Genomic DNA, 22,054 nt, shown 5'->3' with positions numbered 1-22,054 from the left:
CTTAAATACAAATTTATAAAAAATCTTACATACTGATACATTTTAATATGATTGTAAATATTCTAACAGAATGTCATCAAAATGAATATAATTCTTGAGAATAACATTCTCAAATATACAATTATTGAACAAATACACTTAATCTTCCTCAATTGTCCAAATAATCGACTTGTTTATACTTAATCTTCTTAATTGTTACTTGTTATTGAACTCAATTCCAAGTCCTTCTCTTGTATGATCAATCATTTATTCCTTCTTCAAGTCATTCTGAAAGAATAATTTGAAAAAGAAAAAACTAAAGTCCATTGTACAAATCTACGGACTTGTGAATTGCACCAAAACTCATAACCAAGAATTATAGAAAATACACAAATCACAGAGGAAATATCGATATTTAATTCCTACAGAATTGGAATTCGTGTACGTATTCAATAATAATTATATATAAAAAGTAGCATTTTTTATAAATTTTTATATACTCTTTCTACATACCTAGTTGTTTTGCATTGACAATGCTTGGGCATGATGATGGAGGTGGTGAGTTCTCATCCAAAAACGCATCTACTTGGTTTGGGTTTGACCAGGTTGGATACCCTTTGATTATAGCAAAACCAAACAACAAATAGATCTAAATATTAAAACAAATATGAAGGGGTAATGATGGAAAACTTACGACATCAGCTTCTTGAAGAACCTCATCCATTGATGATGCGCGTTTCCATGTGACAGGTTCTTCGCTACTAGCTTTCGAGAATTGACCATAAGCTGTAACAAACTTCTCTAGACGTGTGGCTTGGTAGAAATCATAATAAATTAAGTTCATCTTGAATCCTTCAATCTGATAATTAACCAAATGTTTTTCTTTTTCAAGTTTAGTTTAATCACGAAAGGGTAAGATGGTAAATTCCAACCCTTACCATCATTCTAGCGTATGCAGATCCAATACGACCTGCTCCAATCACACCAACAGTTTGTCCTTTAAGCAAATTCCCTACAAACCTGCAACAAATTTATAAAGAGTAATTGTTTAAAAAATTCAATAAAGGAGAAAATATTTTGGTTTTAGTGAAGGGTAAATATGGGATTTTACAGATGGGGAAGCCATCCATCGTATAGGCCAGCTCTCATGAACCCATCAGCTTCAACTATCCTTCTTGAAGCAGCAAGTGAAAGTGATGCTGCTAACTCTGATGTGGTCTTTGTAAGTACACCTTATGCATAAATCATAATTTTTGAAGTTTTAATTTCGATTGTTGGTTTTGTGAAGATAATAAAAACTTATACTTATATTATTGATATGATTATGAAGTATGAACTCACAGGAGTGTTTCCAACAGCAACACCGTTACTTGGTTGCTGCATTGACATCAACATTGTTGTAACCCACAACCATGTTCTGCTGAAAGCTTTTCCACCTGCTTTTATCAATGCATAAAACAATCTCTCCCCCAATCTTCAGTCAACTAAAACCCAAAATCGATAAATATTCAATAAAGGAAATCAGTTTCCAGATTCCTAGCAACTCTAAACAATCCAAAATCACCAGAAAAAACCCAATCTATGGTGATTGGAAGGAGGAAAAAGTGGTCGGCGGTGAAGAAGAAGGAGAAGGGAGTTGGGTTGATCGATGGTGGTGGCGGCAACAGCAAACGATGGTGGTGGCGATCTTCTTTGGGCGTTGGTCGATGGAACTCTCCGTCTGTAATACCTCTCCCTCAGCCATTGAGTGACTTATAGGTTTTGTGTTGCTGGATGATGGGGATGAAGAGGCGAAGGGGAAGACAGCGGCAACAAAAGTAGCTCCGGCGACGATATAAGCTGAAGGAGATGAAGAGTCACCGGAGATGATAAGAGGGAGATGTGATGTAACATCCCAAAATCCAAGACCAAAAATTTCATTTTAAATATTATGAATTATAAAAACAATTTGCAAAAGAACATCATCAAGTATTTTATTTCATAAAACCATAGTTCACGTGTCTCAAAACCATATCATCAAGAATAACAATGTCAGAGTACAATCCCAAGAACATCAAGTGCGGAAAATAGTGGTGTGATGCGCTGCTACCGTGTCGGCTCCTTTCCCTTCGACGAAGAAGGACCTGAAACAAAAACTGTAAACCGTAAGCACAAAGCTTAGTGAGTTCCCCCATCATACCACATACCTAACATAACACATATTGTCTAACATATATGGGTACTGACTACCCCTTCGGTCTCTTTCAACCGGTAACTTGCCTAGCATATCAGGGTGTTGGCCTACCCCTTCGGTCCTGTCGACCGGTACCTAGCCTAGCATATCAGGGTGCTAGCCTACCCCTTCGGTCCAGTCGACCAGTACCGGGGACTATTTCACCCCTACTTCTACCGCATAGCATCCTAGTGCATAACATATAAATCATATACTGCCCAGCTTATACGGTGCCGGCATACCCTTCGGCCCTATCGACCGGTACTAGGGTCTATCCTACCCTTTCTAGCATTATCACATATCATCATAGCATACTAATACATAAACATAACATACTATATAATTATCACAAAGACAATCATCTAACAAACATCTCCTACTAGTGGGCCGGCATTGGGTCCTTAGACCCACTTCTACTGGAAGGTAACTCATCTCGATGTCGTGCAGTAACAGAACTGTCCTCGGTGTTGGGATCAACTCTCCTCAACTCCTACACATATCAGTATCCTTTAGTTACACCTTCATATTCATATCCCCTTTAGGGGTTAATCTTGGATAAAGGTCGAATTCAAAGTCAAAGTCAACGCTCTGGCCAAAGTCAACATCCTGGTTGACTCAACTCGCCGAGTTGGTCCATCAACTCGTCGAGTTCCATAATTCAGAGAATCTCGAATTCGCGATCTGACACGTCAAGTTACCCTCTAACTCGCCGAGTTTCTCCTTATGACAGAAGCGGGACTTTCCATTTGAACTCGTTGAGTCCTTCCTTGGACTCGTCGAGTTCTCCTTCATACAGTCAGGAAAGTTGCTCACTGACTCGGCGGGTTCATCCTTGGACTCGTCGAGTTCTAGACCTTTAAGTCCAAAACACGTCTAACTAGATGAGTTATCTTCTAGACTCAACAAGTTGCTAGGTAACAGAGAAGGTTAGGGAACCAAGACCCGACTCGCCTAGTCCTAACAGCGACTCATCGAGTCCCCATGATCCAAATTCGTCCAGTCGATTTTAGTCGGGCTTAAATCATCCAAAACATAGATCTGGCCTCCTAGGGTCGATATAACACGTAAAGTTACAAACTTTACATTCATGCATGGGCTATTTAGATCAAAAAGCCCTAAAAAGTGGTTCATAGGATGCATGGGACTCCCATGGCCATAAAGTTGGCACCTTTATGCCATGGAGTCCCTCAAGGACTCTGGATCTGAAGTCAATACCCCAAAACATGCATGCATCCATGAAAGGTTACAAAATTGGCTCCTTAAAGCCCTAAACTACTCCAAGAAGAGATCTAATAGATGAATGGACAAGGTATAGACTTTATACATCAAATGAGCTGGAAATGGAGCGCAAATTTTGGATCTACTTGCTTCCTCTTGAACTTCCAAGCTTCCTCTTCCTTCTCAAGCTTCAAAACCGCTAAAAACACACAACAATGGCTCAAGAACACTCAAAATGGGTTAGGGTTTCGAATTAGGGTTTTCTGGACTAAAGGAGGCGATGAGGGAGGCCACAATGGGGGTGTTAAGGTGTTTAAATAGGGTGAAAACTCTGAAAATTAGGGTTTCACTCTAGTAGGCCTACTCGTCGAGTCGAGTCTCCGCGACTCGTCGAGTAGACTTCAAGTCCCGCGTCCCCATATCCAATTCCTACTCGACGAGTTTGGGGCCTCCAACTCGTCGAGTCCCTTTGTAAAACTGCAAAATCCTTATTTAAAATACGTATCAGGAACCGGGCGTTACAAATCTCCCCCACTTATTTTAGACTTCGTCCTCGAAGTCTGCTGTTGCATCTGGAATAAGCTCGGGGTAGTGCTCCCTCATCTCGTCCTCCGGCTCCCAAGTCCATTCTGAGCCCTTGCGGTGCTACCATTGCACCTTCACAAACTCGACCTTCTTGTTCCTCAGATCCTTCGTCTTCCTATCGAGGATGGCTACTGGTCACCCATTGTAGTTCAGGCTGTCATCAACCTGAATATTCTCTAAAGGCACCACCGCAGAGTCGTCTACCAAGCACTTCCGTAGCTGAGAGACATGAAAGGTATTGTGGATCTGACTAAGCTCGGCTGGCAGATCCAGCATATACACTACCTTGCCCACTCGGGCTGCAATCCTGAAAGGACCAATGTATCTGGGGCCCAACTTGCATCGCTTCCTGAACCGGATGACATCTTTCCAAGGTGACACCTTCAGAAGAACCCTATCCCCGACCTGAAACTCCACGTCCGATCGGCATCTGTCGGCGTAGCTCTTCTGCCGACTCTGAGCAGTCTGAAGCATGTTCCTGACCTGCTGGATCCTTTCTGTCATCTTAAGTACCACCTTGGTACTCCCCATGACCCTCTGTCCAACCTCACCCCAGCATATTGGGGTTCTGCACTTCCTCCCGTATAACATCTCGAAAGGAGGACGGTCGATACTTGCGTGGTAGCTATTATTGTAGGAAAACTCTGCCAAGGGAAGGTAGGTATCCCAGCTACCACCGAAGTCTAATACACATGCCAGCATTTCCTCCAAGGTCTGGATGGTCCGCTCACTCTGACCATCCGTCTGAGGGTGAAAAGTCATGCTAAAGTGCAGACGAGTACCCAACTCGTCATGGAATTTATTCCAGAATCTGGAAGTAAATCGCACGTCTCGATCAGAAATCACAGAAGCTGGTACTCCGTGTCGAGCTACTACCTCTCTGATGTAGATATCGGCCAACTTCTCGGCCAAGATGCTCTCCTGGATCGGTATGAAGTGAGCACTCTTGGTCAACCGATCCACGATGACCCAAATCGAATCCACCCCTCGTGCGGTCCTGGGAAGCTTTGTGATGAAATCCATAATAATATCTTCCCATTTCCACATGGGGATATCCAACGGATGCGTCTTGCCGTGAGGCCTCTGGTGCTCGGCCTTGACCTTCCTACAAGTCAGGCACCTCTCTACGTACCAGGCTACATCCTGCTTCATGCAGGGCCACCAATAATCAGGACGAAGATCTCTATACATCTTTGCTGCCTCGGGATGAATAGAAAACCTGGATTTGTGTGCCTCCTCCATTAGAACCTGGCGCACATCTTCATGATATGGAACCCACAACCTACGGTGTAGTGTCAACAATCCACGGCTATCATATTCGAAGGACAAAACCTAACCCACAATACGCTCGCTCTTCCCATGTTCCTCCTTCATGGTCTCCTTCTAGGCCTCTCGGATCTGCTCCAAAAGCAAAGTCACTACTGTCATCCGCAAGCAAATATCTCTGATCGGGGCTGCATTGCGGCTAAGAGCATCGGCCACAACATTGGCTTTCCCCAGGCGGTAGAGGATCTCACAGTCGTAATCCTTCACCACATCTAGCCACCGACGCCGCCTCATGTTCATATTCGGCTGATCCATGAGGTACCTCAGACTCTTGTGATCCGTGTAAATGGTACAACGGACCCCATAGAGGTAATGTCGCCAAATCTTGAGGGCGAAGACAACCGCCCCCAACTCCAGATCATGTTTCGGGTAGTTCACCTCGTGAGGCTTCAGCTGCCTCAAGGCGTAAGCGATGACATGCCCTCTCTGCATCAATACTACGCCCAAACCCAAAATGGACGCATCGCAGTATACTATAAAATCCTCCACGCCCTCGGGCAGGGCTAAGATCGGTGCCTCGCACAACCTCTGCCTGAACGTCTCAAACGCTTCCTGCTGCTCAGACCCCCAGCGAAATACAACGGCCTTCTTCGTCAGTCGGGTCAAGGGTACTGCTATCTTGGAGAAGTCCTGAATGAATCTTCGGTAATAGCCTGCTAGCCCTAGGAAACTCTGAATCTCAGATGGATACTTCGAAACCTCCCATCTCATCATAGCCTCCACCTTGGCCGGGTCAACCAAATCCCGTTTTGGTTGACAAGGTTCCCCAGAAACTGCACCTCGCGCAACTAAAACTCGCACTTGGAGAACTTGGCATACAAGCTCTCCCTCCTCAAGGTATCCAACACCTCTCGCAAGTGCTCCTCGTGTTGTGCCTGCGTCTTGGAGTAAACCAAGATATCGCCAATGAAAACAATCACAGACCGATCCAGCATCGGTCTGCACATGCGGTTCATGAGATCCATGAACACGGCATGAGCATTGCTGAGCCCGAAGGGCATCACCACGAACTCGTTTAGTGAGTCTGAAAAGCAGTCTTTTGCACATCCTCCTCTCTGACTCACATCTGGTGGTAGCCTGAACGCAAATCTATCTTGGAAAACCAAGATGCCCCCTGTAGCTGGTCGAAGAAATCATCAATCTTTGGGAGTGGGTAATGGTTCTTCACCGTTACCTTGTTCAGCTCCCGGTAATCTATACACATCTGATGCGACCCATCCTTCTTCTTCACAAACAGCATCGGGCCTCCCCAAGGCGAACTACTCAGCCTGATAAATCCCTTGTCTAACAGCTCCTGTAGCTGTGTAGACAACTCCTGCATCTCGAGAGGAGCCAACCGATATGGTTCTTTGGCTATCGGTGCCACACTGGGGACTAGGTCGATCCGGAACTCCACCTGCCTCTCCGGAGGTATCCCAGGCAGCTCCTCCGGAAATACGTCCGGGTACTCTCGCACCACTGGCACATCACTCACGGTCGCCTTACCCGCTTCCCGGGTATCCATAATGTGGACAACGTACCCTACACAACCCTGCTGGAGGTAGCGCCTAGCCCTCGCTGCTGAGCACAAAGCTGGTCCTCGTTGTGGCCTCTCGCCCTGAATCACCAGCTCTCCCCCACTTGGGGTCCTGATACGCACCAGTTACTGCGCACAGTCGATCACCGCCCCATTAGAACCCAGCCAGTCCATGCCTATGATAACCTTGCTCCCACGTAACGGAATGGGAACCAAGTCTACGAGGTAACGCTCCTCATATAACCTCAACACGCAGTCTCTGAAAACCTCTGATGCTCGGACGGATCGGTCGTCAGCAATCTCAACTTCTAAAGGATAGTCTAACATGTCTGAAAACTCAGAAAACCTTTTGCTAAGTGCAAGAGAGACAAACGATCAGGTATCCCCCGAGTCGAATAACACCTGAACTGGGATGTCGTTCACATGGAACGATCCTAAATATAACACATAAACACAACACATAAACATCACAGCTGACATGAAATAAGAGTTAGGGAGAAGAAAACATACCCGTCACCACATCTGGTGCGGCACGCGCCACCTCGGCGGTCAGCTGGAAGGCTCGGCTCCTCACGACCGGAGCATCTGTCTTGCCCTGTCGGCCATCCGTGATCCGCAGGGTCGCTGGAGCTGGTGCCGCCACTGGCGCTGCTGCTGTCAATCTCGGGCAGTTGGCCTTTTTGTGGCCTTTCTGATTGCAATGAAAGCAAATTAGGTCTGATTTCTGAAAGGTGGGGGTAGGGGCAGTACAATCCCTACCAAAGTGCCCAAGCTTGTTGCACTTATAACAGCCCGATGGTCCGAATCTACACACCCCCTCATGAGTCTTTCAGTATTTCCCACAGCGGCTTCGGCCATGTTGGCCCTTTGACCTAGTGTCAGATCCCTTGGGTTTCTTCCGCAAAACCCCGACAACCTGCCCAGTCTCTGCCTTCCTTTTCCGGATGTGCTCGATATCAATCTCCCTCTCTCTCGCCCTGGCTATCATGTCCTCCAAAGTCGGACATGTTGAGTAGCTGACATATTTCCTGATGTCAGCTCTCAGCATATCATAGTACCGGGTCTTCCTCATCTCCTCACCCCCCGCGTACTGAGGCACCAATAAGGCCCTCTCCCTGAACTTGGCGGTAATCTCCGCCACTGACTCAGTCATCTGCCTCATGTCAAGAAACTCTCTGGCCAGCTGTTGAATCTCCACAGCTGGCACAAACTCCGTCCTAAACCTGGTCACAAAATCTGACCAAGTCATAGCCTCAATGCCTGGGGCTCCTAACGAATCACTAACCGCCTCCCACCTATCTCGAGCTCGGTCTCTCAAGCACCCTACAGCATACCGGACGTTCGACCCCTCAGGGCAGAAGCTCGTCAACTGTGCAGACTCGATGTCTACAATCCACCTCCTGGAAACAATGGAGTCCTTCACCCCGTGGAAGTCTAGCGCACCACATCCCCTGAAGTCCTTGAAGGAGAGTATGCGTGTCCCTGACTGAGTGGCTGCCATGTCACTCTGAAATGCCCTGAGGCGATCCTCCATCAGCTCGATAATCCCTTCCTTGATCGACCCGAAAATCATCGGGGTCGACTCAAGGATGCCTCTCGTGATCTCTGAATCAATGAACTCACGTAGTCTCTCATCGACTGGCTCAACACCTGATCCTGAACATGATCCTGAACCTGATCCTGACCCTGAACCTCCCCCTCTGTGTCGCATAATCATCACCATTCTTAAACAAAACATATAATTGTCAGGGTCATACATAACCTCGAGAGGTTTCACATACTACAAGTTCCCTGGTTCTATCTCAGACCTCCTTGACTCGAGTACGGATCCTCTGCTTTCAGTAGTACGGGCCCATACTACCTTCCACATCTATTCGTACTTTCCTCAAGGATTGCCTTGACTTCACCAAGTCCCTTCTACTACTACTGCTCACTACACTAATCTCATCCTAGGCTTACCCTAAGGTAACTCTCCGACCTAGTCTCCGCCATCAGCTGCATAAGGAATCCATGCTACCTTTACCTAACTAGCTTGCGCATACCATTACACATCACTAAGACCAGATAATTCTCCGAATGAGAGATCCTACCCTACAACGGTTGGACTCAAACAAGATCTGCGCAATAGGGCTAGACCTAAGCTTCTGAAATTATTTAGTCCTCGCGATATGTAACTTAACGTATTCGTTTACTAGTTAGCTAAAGATAACCAGAACTCCTAAAAGCACAAAACAACCAGCATTCGAGCATTGAGTAACCATACCAAGCATATCCTATTCAGGTCATCATATTACTGACTAATTGGTTCTAGCATGTAACTCAATAAGCACATATAGCAGGCACATAAGGCATTTTCCTAGATCCTTAGCCTTAATCTAGCATGCAGTTCTCATATACAGACAATAGGCATATAAGGCATCATTCCTATATCCTTAGCCCTAATCTAGCATGCAGTTCTCATATACAGACAATAGGCATATAAGGCATCATTCCTAGATCCTTAGCCCTAATCTAGCATGCAGTTCTCATAATCATATCATAACATAACATGTATGGGTATCTTGGGGAAAACTTACTTGAGCTCGTCTGGTTGCACGCATCACACACCTTGTTCTTTCTCAAAACCTCTTATTTTAAAACTTAGAAAATTATTTCCTTGTAAAAATCTTTCAAACACTCGATTTGAGTCCAGACACCCCCGAAGGTGTGTCTGAATCCCTCAAACCAAGGCTCTGATACTAACTTGTAACATCCTAAAATCCAAGACAAAAAATTTCATTTTTAATATAATGAATTATAAAAACAATTTGCAAAAGAACATCATCAAGTATTTTATTTCATAAAACCATAGTTCACGTGTCTCAAAACCATATCATCAAGTAATAATAATGTCAGAGTACAATCCCAAGAACATCAAGTTCGGAAAATAGTGGTGTGATGCGCTGCTACCGTGCCGACTCCTTTCCCTTTGACGAAAAAGGACCTGAAACAAAAATTGTAAATCGTAAGCACAAAGCTAAGTGAGTTCCCCCATCATACCACATACCATACATAACACATACTGTATAACATATCTGGGTACTGACTACCCCTTCGGTCTCTTTCAACCGGTAACTTGCCTAGCATATCAGGGTGCTGGCCTACCCCTTCGGTCCTATCGACCGGAACCTAGCCTAGCATATCAGGGTGCTGCCCTACCCCTTCGGTCCCGTCGACCGGTATCGGGGACTATTTCACCCGCTACTTCTACCACATAGCATCCTAGTTCATAACATATAAATCATATACTGCCTAGCTTATTCGGGTGTCGTCATACCCCTTTCGGTTTATCGACCGGTACTAGGGTCTATCCTACCCTTTCTACCATTATCACATATCATCATAGCATACTAATACATAAATATAACATACTAGATAACTATCACAAAGACAATCATCTAACAAACATCTCCTACTAGTGGGTCGGCATTGTGGCCTTAGACCCACTTCTACTGGAAGGTAACTCACCTCGATGTCGTGTAGTAACCGAACTGTCCTCGGTGCTGGGATCAACTCTCCTCAACTCCTACACACAGCAGTATCCTTTAGTTACTCCTTCATATTCATATCTCCTTTAAGGGTCAATCTTGGATAAAGGTCGAAGTCAAAGTCAAAATCAACGCTCTGGTCAAAGTCAACATCCTGGTTGACTCGACTCGCCGAGTTGGTCCATCAACTCGTCGAGTTCCATAATTTAGAGAATCTCGAATTCGCGATCTGACTCGTCGAGTTACCCTATAACTCGCCGAGTTTCTCCTTATGACAGAATCGGGACTTTCCAATTGAACTCGTCGAGTCCTTCCTTGGACTCGTCGAGTTCTTGACCTTTAAGTCCAAAAGACGTCTAACTGGCTGAGTTATCTTCTAGACTCAACAAGTTGCTAGGTAATAGAGAAGGTTGGGGAACTACGACCCGACTCGTCGAGTCCTAACAGCGACTCATCGAGTCCCTCTGATCCAAATTCATCCAGTCGATTTCAGTCGGGCCTAAAGCATCCAAAACATAGATCTGGCCTCCTAGGGTCGATACAACACGTAAAGTTACAAACTTTACGTTCATGCATGGGCTATTTAGCTCAAAAGCCCTAAAAAGTGGTTCATAGGATGCATGGGACTCCCATGGCCATAAAGTTGGCACCTTTATGCCATAGAGTCCCTCAAGGACTCTGGATCTGAAGTCAATACCCCAAAACATGCTTTCATCCATGAAAGGTTCCAGAATTGGCTCCTTAAAGCCCTAAACTACTCCAAGAAGAGATCTAATAGATGAATGGACAAGTTATAGACTTTATACCTCAAATGAGCTGGAAATGGAGCACAAACTCTGGATCTACTTGCTTCCTCTTGAACTCCCAAGCTTCCTCTTCCTTCTCAAGCTTCAAAACCACCAAAAACACACAACAATGGCTTAAGAACACTCAAAATGGGTTAGGGTTTCGAATTAGGGTTTTCTGGACTAAGGGAAGCGATGAGGGAGGACACAATGGGGGTGTTAAGGTGTTAAAATAGGGTGCAAACCCTGAAAATTAGGGTTTCACTCTGGCAGGCCTAGTCGTCGAGTCGAGGCTCCTCGACTCGTCGAGTAGACTTCAAGTCCCACGTCCACATATCCAATTCCTACTCGACGATTTTGGGGCCTCCAACTCGTCGAGTCCCTTTGTAAAAAGGCAAAACAGTTATTTAAAATATGTTCGAGGAACCGGGCGTTACATGTGAGGGGAATGGCGATGGCGGGCGTTCGCTCTGTCTCGCACTTCAACCTGTCGTGGTATATTTTATCTGTTTTGGAGCTAGGGTTAGGGAGGATCATCGGTAATTTTGAATGGGAGAGAAACAGTGATTGTTGATTGTTTTAAAAAGGAATAAAGATAGGGCAAAGTAATTACCATAATTATAAGAGTGTATTTGTAGAAATTATTTATCAAATTACTAAATTACCCTCATTTTTTGTTTGATTATTTATTTATTTTTAAATTTTGATTGGTCCACAATCAACCATATATCCACACAATAATTAGTTAGAATACCTGAACCTACCTCTCTCTCTCTCTCTCTCTTTCTCTCTCTCTCTCTCTCTCTCTCTATATATATATATATATATATATATATATATATATATATATATATATATATATATATATATATATAGACCTTATGAAAAGTAAAGTTTAGTATTTTACACTTTTGCCCCAATATTTTCTATAGTTTGATAACTATGGTCCCTTATAAGCCTTCATCTGTCTTGCACCGATACTTAAACCACTAACGTGGCATAATACTGTAGCTCCAGATTTATTTTACTGTTCATTGGCTTCAAAGGGTTTTCTATACCATGTCCTCCTTCCAAACCACCTTCCAGTTCCTTCCACCGCTCTGTTTTTCCCCTCTGCCATTACCTTCGTCGAAGTATCACCACTTTTAATCTTTCTCAAAACCTTTCTCTAAACCTCTTCCTTCCGCCCGACGTTGTCTTTTCTAACTTTTTCTTGTTGTGGATTCCATTCGATATCGGCACCGGTAGGAGACGAAGACGTTGGACCAACGTTACCACATCCAATCGCATATATCTCTATTGGTGGTGCCCATGGAAAGTCCTGAAATCGATTTCAATCGGTTTCACCTCCATCTCCATTCTAAATTGCAAATCAATCTTTAGGTAAGTTATGAAACTTCGATTCTGAACTCCGTTTTCCTTCTCTTGATTTCGATTTTGAACTTCGGTCTCCTTCTCTTAATCTCTTCTACATATATAATAGTTTGTGTTATAACTCTAAACTGATTTCCAAATCAAACCCCCATGAAATAGAAAAAGTTTTTTAGATGTTAAGGGTAATTTCAAGTCAATAATACCCATGTTTTGCTATATTTGTACTTATCTTGTGTGTTTTCTATGGTTTTTGCCTCCTTCGACTTTCTTAGCAAGCTTCAAATTATTGCTCACATATGTTCGATTTTTATAACTTTTAAATTATTTGACTATTTCGATATTTTTTTAATTTTTAGGATTAAGGATGAAAGTGTGCTTTGGAATTGAGAATGGTATTCAAAAATAAACACAGCTCAAACACATGCATAATGGTTCTATAGTTTGATTTTTGAATTTGGGTTTGATTTGGATTTCAATGTTCACATTCTCCAACATTAGGCAGAAGGTTCTTTACAATTTTCGGTTAAAATTTTGTGCTCTTTCTTTTTTTTCTTTTTGTTTACTATAATTGTTTTCTTCATTTCTTAATCAGCTAAAGTTGATGCACCTTCAATCAGTTTGTTTCCAGTCTCTATAAATGTTTACAGGTGTATTTTTCATTTGACATTAGGAATTATTTTATTTTGTGATTCATACTTTATGTTGTTTGTAGAGCATCTCTTTTTTCAGAAACATAGAAGATGATGGCTTAGTGGGTGCAAAAACTTCAAATGCAGATGATCTAACCACTATTGAGAATATCTCTCTAGAGAAAGTGAAAGTATTTATTTCCTTGTAATTAAAACTAAATTACAAAGTTTCAAACACGCTGGTATTATAGTATATGATTTGTTTTTACTTATTGATGTTCAAAATTTCAAGAAGCTAAACAGAGTTGCTATTGGCTGAAGGTACTCCTGCTGGCAAGTCGAATGAGGAAAACGATTCAAGTAATGAAAAAACAGATGTATCATAAGACGATGTTGTAGTTTCCACTTTAGCTATTCATGAGAAATTGCCATTAGAATCTTCATCTGTAAATGATGAAACTAATCAAGAACATGTCCATTAGAAGTTATTATCAGAATTAAGTGTCACCAAGGTAACAGTAATAAATGGTGACTGATGGTAACGAACCAAGGTAAAATGGTCACGAGGTTCATCATATCTTAGCAAGGTAAAAGAGTCCCAATAAATATTTCATACGTTTTGATGCCCTTCATCCTATCTTAGTCAAGCAAATCGAGTTTCTTCCTATATTTTTCTGTTCTTAGACTGCGATTCCAGACTATAAAGTATCATTTCTCAGTTCTTCCCACATTTTTGGTTTCTCTTCCTTATTTTAATTTTTAGATTTCATATAGATGGTGGTTAATAAATGGTGACTGATGGTAACGAACCAAGGTAAAATGGTCACGAGGTTCATCATATCTTAGCAAGGTAAAAGAGTCCCAATAAATATTTCATACATTTTGATGCCCTTCATCCTATCTTAGTCAAGCAAATCGAGTTTCTTCCTATATTTTTCTGTTCTTAGACTGCGATTCCAGACTATAAAGTATCATTTCTCAGTTCTTCCCACATTTTTGGTTTCTCTTCCTTATTTTAATTTTTAGATTTCATATAGATGGTGGTTATTTTAACTGTTTTTATTCTTCTAAAGTTGACCAACCTTTGTTTTACAAGTATGTAAGTAAAGCTCTTGCCAATATTTGATTTTATTATACCGGTAAGGATATTCTTATTGTTACTCTTACTTTTATGATATTTATGATATATAAAATCCATCATTAGGTCTTTTGATGAGATGTTTTATAAGATTGTATTGATTTGATTATATTTAAAATGAAATTTGACAGGATTGATTCAGTTGACGTGTTAAGAGTCTTAAAAAAGCTTTTAACTTCACTCATTCGATTTGAAAAAAAGCTATTAGAATTACTCATCTGGTATGTGGATGACGATAAAATATAATCTAAATCAACCTAATTTTCTGGTAAGTGAGTCAAAAATGCTTGAGACAATCTCACCAGATTGTTATGACTGTCTTAAAAAAAATACAATTGGAAATGAAAGCAAGAAAGTAAGAAGTGCAAATTAAAATTATGCAATCTTTACACGGCCAAATGAATTTCTTAAAAAATTATAACTTTTATGTACTTAAGACCATATTAAAGGCATAAATAGAAGAAAGGTTTCATGTTTAAGTGGTATCATGGGCATTTGTGTCATTTTGACATTTCTTAAGTTTCTCATGGGGCGGGGGTTGATTTGATTCATTTTACTCACTTTGATATATGTTTGATCGACATTAATTCCAATATTCCACTCTTATTCTCAATACGGAAGATTGGGTCACATACTTTATCTCTCAACTTTCTACATCTGGCGGTGCTCTTCTTAACAGTAATTGCATTTGTTAAGTTAGTTCAATCATATTTGTGGTCGGTTTTGTGATGGACTTTATCTAATCATTTAAAATGACTTGCCATTTTGGAAGGACCATCTTAGAATGACCATTTTTTTATCATCTCTAAGTTTACATTACCATGTTGACCATTTATGAAGTGCATTACCATTTCGATTTTCAGACGGATGGACTTAATCGGGACATGCTTTAATAATTTTGTTGGGTGCTTTCTTGCTATTGGTGCCTAAGTTCCTAAAATAGTAGTAAGTTCCAATTTTTTTCAACAGTATTAATAACATGTATTTGATGATCAGGTGGTACTCATTAAGTCTTTTTTTTTTCGATAAACAAATGAGTGTTTTACTCCTGTTGTTGCTACCGAGTTTATTAACACACAATGGTGTTGATGCTTTCCAACATCTTCTAATTAGACCAAGGGGTGATGTTGGTGCCGGTGAGCATTTATAAATGCAGTGTATGTTATTTTTAGTAATTGATTACTTATTTCAAGTTGAAAAAGTTGTAATTGTTTGCTATATTTTTTTATTTGAAATGATTAGTATTTTATCCTTTGTAAAGGTTAATTAGATAACATCTTTTGGTTTGTACCGTTAAAAAAATAGTTAAAAAAATAGTTAGTTTTTATATTTGTAGCTTTGCAATGATGAGATTTAGTTTTTTAGTAAGGCCAATTTTTTTACATGGATACTTATTCGAGATTTAGTCGTAAATAAACCATCAATTTTAGACATTTATTCATAGCGCATTTTGGTGGGAAAATGGTTAAAAGTAAAATTAAGTGGAATTGGATTGATAGGATAATATATTATATGTGTTTTATATATATATATATATATATATATATATATATATATATATATATATATATATATATATATATATATATATAGGAGTAGGATCAAATGAGAACACCCAAAAGGTTGAGAACGCGAGAACAAATCTGAATCATTTAAAAAACTAAATCTAAGGTTATTATCGAATGGGCCATTTATGTAAAATTTTAAAAGTTACAGGTATTAAAATGTAACTTCAAATGGTGATAAGGGTATTATAGTAATTGGACCTTTACCACCGTTATTTAATTCCTATAATTCCCGTATCTCTCTTCATCTCTCTCTGTAAACCTAGATACGCCTCCACCCTACATCATCGATCCACCACAAAAGGGAAAAGAATGGTGGGACAGATTGGAATCGATGAAGCCAAAAACGGCGAAAGGGAAACAGGATCTCTGAATTGCTTTTGATCGGAAGGGAAGGATTCACGAACGGAGCAGGGATCGGGAGGCACAGTCGATTGGGGAATGTTCGATCCTCGTCTGATCGAGTGACAATTAACGGAAACAGGTCAGAAATCATTTGGGCTGCTCTCGTTTTTTTTTGTTTGATTTTAACAAAAATCGAAGAAGAATAAGAGAAGAACAACAAATTTCTTTTTCACTTTTCTGTTTTGGAACAGGATCTCCGAATTGTTGTTGATCGGAAGAGAAAGATTCACGAATGAAGCAGGGATCGGGAGGCATAATCGATTGGGGAATGTTCGATCCTCGTCTGATCAAGTGACAATGAACGGAAACAGGTCAGAAATCATTTGGGCTGCTCTCCAATTTTTTTTATTTTAACAAAAATCAAAGAAGAAGAAGAAAAGAACAACAAATTTCTTTTTCTCTTTTTTGTTTGGATTGAAATCGATGGTTGAGTCTCATTAATCGTTAATGATTACTAGAGATCCAGAGATCAAGATGTAAGAATTGAGTTATAATCATTAATGATTATAAGACTTGATGTAGGTTGTGCACAAAAGTTTTAGTTATTAGATTCAAAGTAAAACTGTACTCAGATTCAAAGTAAAAGGTTGTGCACAAAAGTTGCTTGATGAAATGCGTGAGAGAGGTATTCTTTTATGAATTTTAGTTATTATTTTCTGGATTTTTGCAATACTAATATGATATATTCACTTTACACTTACATTCATCGTATTGAATATATCTAATATGAGAATTCAGAATTACACTCATTTTTTTTTTGGGGTAAAAAAAAGCCATATGAATATGTTTTATGTGTAGTTATTTTTTTTGGTTTCTCTTGATTATCAGCACCTTCAACCAAATTCATCACACAGTTGACCTTCCCCTTGAAAGATAGCCCAGACCTAGAATCATATTCATAGGAAAAGGTTGTGCACGGAAGTTGATTGAACTCAATGATATATGGGTTTTTGTGGAGGTCCTTTGGAGTTGTTTGAGAAGATGAAAGGTGAAGAATTTAAGCTAGAGGAGAATGAAAATTTGTATTATGTTTTATATTTTTTTAGATGTAAGTTATATTATATTTTGATGAATTCATTTATGATAGAATGTGTATTTATTTATGAATAGCAGTATATTCATTTGTGAATAGCAGTGTATTCATGTGTGAATGAATGTATTTATTTATGATTAGAGGTATTCATTTATTCATTTGTAAATAGTAGGGTATTCATTTAATTTGTTAATAGCAATGTATTCATTTGTGAACAACAATGTAATCATGTGTGAATGAGTGTATTTATATATGATTAGAGGTATTCTTTTATGAAGAAATGATAATTTTTACACTCATTTTATTTTCAGTTGATTAAAAAAAAGAATTGGATTACTTGTAAATTGATGTGTATTCATTTGTGATTGGAGTAGTATCAAGTTTTTTGAAGAAAAAAATTCGTTTATGAATACAGTATTGATTTGGGGTTGGATTTATATTCTTTTTTTTTATGGAAAAAACGTGAAATAAGAGAAAAAAAATTATTTTTTTAAGAAAAAAAAATTAAATTTTTTTTTTCAGTTAAATTTTTTTTCATAAAAAGTCTTTTATATTCTATTAATAAGAAAAATAAAAAATCGAATATTTATTTCTTTTTTGGTAACTGATCTTAAATTTAAGGGAATTTGATTGATTTTATTTTATTTTAATTTAATTAAAATATACAATTAGTAACATGCCCTTATATATTGATTGGTCCAAAATTGTTCTCGCGTTATCAACCTTTTAGGTGTTCTCATTTGATCATTCCCCTATATATATATATATATATATATATATATATATATATATATATATATATATATATATATATATATATATATATATATATATATATATATATATATATATATATATATATATATATATATATATTGGTTTTAGTTTTCTACTATTGTTAACATTAATTTTTTTTCTGATGATTGATTTTTTGTTTTCTACTATTGGTTTTAGTTTTTTTGGTGTGCTCTTTATACTCTGATCGCCTATCAGCATACAAGGGACATATGTGAGTTGGTAAATCCATTTAAGAGTCTCGTCCTTATCGATAGTAGGATTGCCATGCCAGCACCCGAAAGACTATATTTGTTAACATTAATTTTTTTTATAGGTTGAAAAATGTCGTTTTAATTTTTTTTATTATTTGGACAATCGATTTTAAAGAATATATCTACTCATATTAATGAAAATGGGTATGTATTTATGAATTTGCTATAATTAAGCAGATCTTTAAGTACAACATTATGATAAGAAGAAATGAAAGTAGTATGCTTTAATAAACATTAAATTGAAAGTATATTGCATCTAACCCTTATCTTTACCTTGTGTTTAACTCTAATATAATGGTTCTCACACGTAATGCTTTAAAGCCATCTACATTTTAGTTAACAATCAGATGAAAATTATAACTTTTGATTTCGACTCGAAATGTTTTGGCTATCAGGAAAAAGCGTTCAATGCAAAACATAGCAACGTATAATCATTTATTTGTTTAGTATAGCATTCTACTTTCATTTCTTTTTACTACAATATTGTACTTTTAATTGTTTTTTCTTATTGCGTTATTCTAGCTTCATTTTTTTTGTTAATACATTATACTCTATTCAATCTATCCAATTATAGCAGTATCCAATTGATTTGTATTTGGATGACATTATAACATCCTACTTTCATGACCCACCTAATCGATTATGTTTGAGCTTTGAAATCCTTTGTGGATGTTTTTAACATGAATTTGTGTATGTTGGTATGTGTTTTCAAACCTTTTCATTTCACTTGGAATGTTATTTTGATTTTCCAAATTTATGATAGATGACAAATTAATGTTGTTGCCTTTTAACTATTCCATTTTTCATTTATTGCAGGTTTTGGTGTATTAAAAGATGCAATCACTACAAAAAAAATGATCCACCTGAGCTTTTAAGAAGTTAACATTTTTTATTATTCTTCTGATTTTTGATTTATTTATCTCTTTGTTGAGTTATTGTTGGGGGTTTAAACCTTTTCATTTGGTTTTCTATTAAAAACTATTAAAATATGGGAAGATTAAAGGCATCAACAAACAACTATATGGTTCAAAATAACAGATAAATAGGTAATTTAAATTAGTTCAAACTTTCAAGAACATCATTTGAAAACAATCCATACCTGTATTTTGAGAAAAACTACACCATTATACTTTCTTTAAAAAAGCTTATACTTTATTACAATTTTGTTTTTCAATCAACTTTCTGTTTTTACAGCTTTCACCTAAATTTTATTTTAGTTTTACGAATTTGGTTCACCAACTTTGTTGTTTATAGTGTTGTCCCAACTAAAATTTGTTTTTTACAAAATTAGTCCAATATTTATCTAAATATTTTCTACCGAGTTCCTTTTATATATCTTTAGCCCTATATTTTAAAAGTATTTTCTTAAAAAATATTTTTTTAATTACCACTTTGGTTTTAACGAGTTTGTTATTTACAAAATTATACTTTACATCTTTGTTATTATGAATGTTTTAAGAGTTTTTTTTTCTGTTTTTTAGAAATAATGATTTTTCGACTTTGTTTTTATATTTATAAGCTTAGTTTACTTCACTAAAATCGTTTTTATGCATGTTTTTTTACAATTTTCTTCAGATGTGTTTTTGTCACACCCCAAACCAGAACGGCGGAAACGTTCGGGGCGGATGACGTCATGTACAGTATCATAACAATGCACAATAGTAAAACAAGCAACACCATCATCCATTGCATTAATAATATAGTTTATACATGTGTGTTCTGAATGTATTTGTAAGACACCAAAATTATATATATCAAAATAAAAGACGAGTCTTGAACATGCTCCGTCTTCTCAAAACCTGGTCAAGTGTACCTGTCTATTGGTGACCTGAGAATACAAGTTATTTTGAAAGAGTAGATAAGCATTTAAGCTGGTGAGTTCATAAGTATTTTAGTGTCAATAGTTTGCATTTGTTTCATGAAAATGTTTGTAAGTGTTTTGATGTAAATGTTTGTATACTTCCTAGAAAATCCTATATTTTCTAATCAAATGAAATGTAGTCTTCTACCAAGACTCAACTGGTTTGTATGTTTGTTTTCTTGTAAAAGTGTATGTTTTTCCAAGTTTATGACTATCTTTACTAGAAAATAGTTTGCATTTCTCAAAGTGAGATTATCACTGCATGAATGTAATGAAAAAAAAATGAAAGTGTACAAACATTTACATCAAAACACTTACAAACATTTTCATGAAACAAATGCAAACTATTGACACTAAAATACTTATGAACTCACCAGCTTAAATGTTGATCTACTCTTTCAAAATAACTTGTATTCTCAGGTCACCAGTAGACATGTACACTGGACTAGGTTTTGAGAAGACGGAGCATGTTCAAGACTAGTCTTTTATTTTGATATATATGTTTGGTGTCTTACAAATACATTCATAACACACATGTATAAACTATATTATTAATGCAATGGATGATGTTGTTGCTTGTTTTACTATTGTGCATTGTTATGATACTGTACATGACGTTGAGAGCACTAGCTATATATACATAGGATGTACCCTAACTTTGGATAGCCATTCCTTTCCAATCAACCTTATGCATGTCTCAATTAAAAGTTTCAACGTCATTATCGGCATGGATTGGTTGAGTCTTCATCGTGCTGACATTATGTGTTTTGAGAAAGCCATTCGTCTTAATCTACCGTCTAGCGAAACCCTAGTTATCTATGGCGAAAAACCAGGCACGAACCTTAGAATCATCTCAAGTATACAAGCTCAGAAGTACTTACGAAAGGAATGTCATGCGTTCCTTGCTCATGTAGTTGATGTGAGCCAAAAGGCGAAAGACATAAAGAACATCCCAGAAGTACGCGACTTTCCCGACATCTTTCCCGAAGAACTACTAGGATTACCACCACAACGTCAAGTCGAATTCAGAATCGACTTAGTTCCAGGAGCTACCCCAGTACCCAAATCGCCTTATCGACTAGCGCCAGCCGAGATGCAGGAACTATTCGGTCAACTGAACGAACTGCTCAGCAAGGGCTTTATTAGACCAAGCTTCTCACCCTAGGGAGCACCGGTCTTGTTCGTAAAGAAGAAAGACAGATCGTTCCGTATGTGCATCGACTACCAAGAACTGAACAAACTGACCGTCAAGAACCGATACCCTCTACCACGTATAGACGACTTGTTTGACCAACTGCAAGGGGCAAACTACTTTTCCAAGATTGACTTGAGATCCGGGTATCACCAGTTACGAGTTTTAGAGGAAGATGTTCCCAAAACAGCCTTCCGAACTCGTTATGGACACTACGAGTTTGTAGTGATGCCTTTCGGATTAACCAATGCGGGCGCAGTGTTCATGGACTTAATGAACCGGGTGTGTCGTCCTTACCTAGATCAGTTCGTTATTGTATTCATCGACGACATACTTATCTACTCTCGTAGTAAGGAGGAACATAGTCAACATTTACGACAGATCTTAGAAACCCTACGAGCAGAGAAGCTTTATGTGAAGTTCTCTAAATGCGAATTTTGGATTCGAAGAGTCAAATTCTTGGGTCACGTGGTTAGCAAAGAGGGAATACATGTGGATCCTTCCAAAATTAAGGCTTTTGAGAACTGGTCAGCACCAAGGACGCCTACAGAAATTCATCAATTTCTAGGCCTCGCTGGCTACTATCGCAGGTTTATTCATAACTTCTCTAGGATCGTGAAACCGCTTACTACATTGACCCAAAAGGGTGTGACCTTTGAC

The 22,054-nt window shown here is 38.7% G+C and overlaps 1 pseudogene; it reads right to left on the bottom strand.

Annotated features, from left to right (window-relative positions):
• Positions 1-262: 262 nt before the first annotated feature.
• Positions 263-2,156, bottom strand: LOC145111942 (glycerate dehydrogenase-like; annotated as a pseudogene).
• Positions 2,157-22,054: the final 19,898 nt, after the last annotated feature.

This window comes from Lactuca virosa, chromosome 5 (genome assembly GCF_052849685.1).
Source record: "Lactuca virosa cultivar CGN04683 chromosome 5, Lactuca_virosa_CGN04683_v6, whole genome shotgun sequence".
Taxonomy (NCBI): Eukaryota; Viridiplantae; Streptophyta; class Magnoliopsida; order Asterales; family Asteraceae; genus Lactuca; species Lactuca virosa.
The sequence above is the reverse complement of the archived record's forward strand: the minus strand, read 5'-3'. Positions and strand labels throughout refer to the sequence as shown.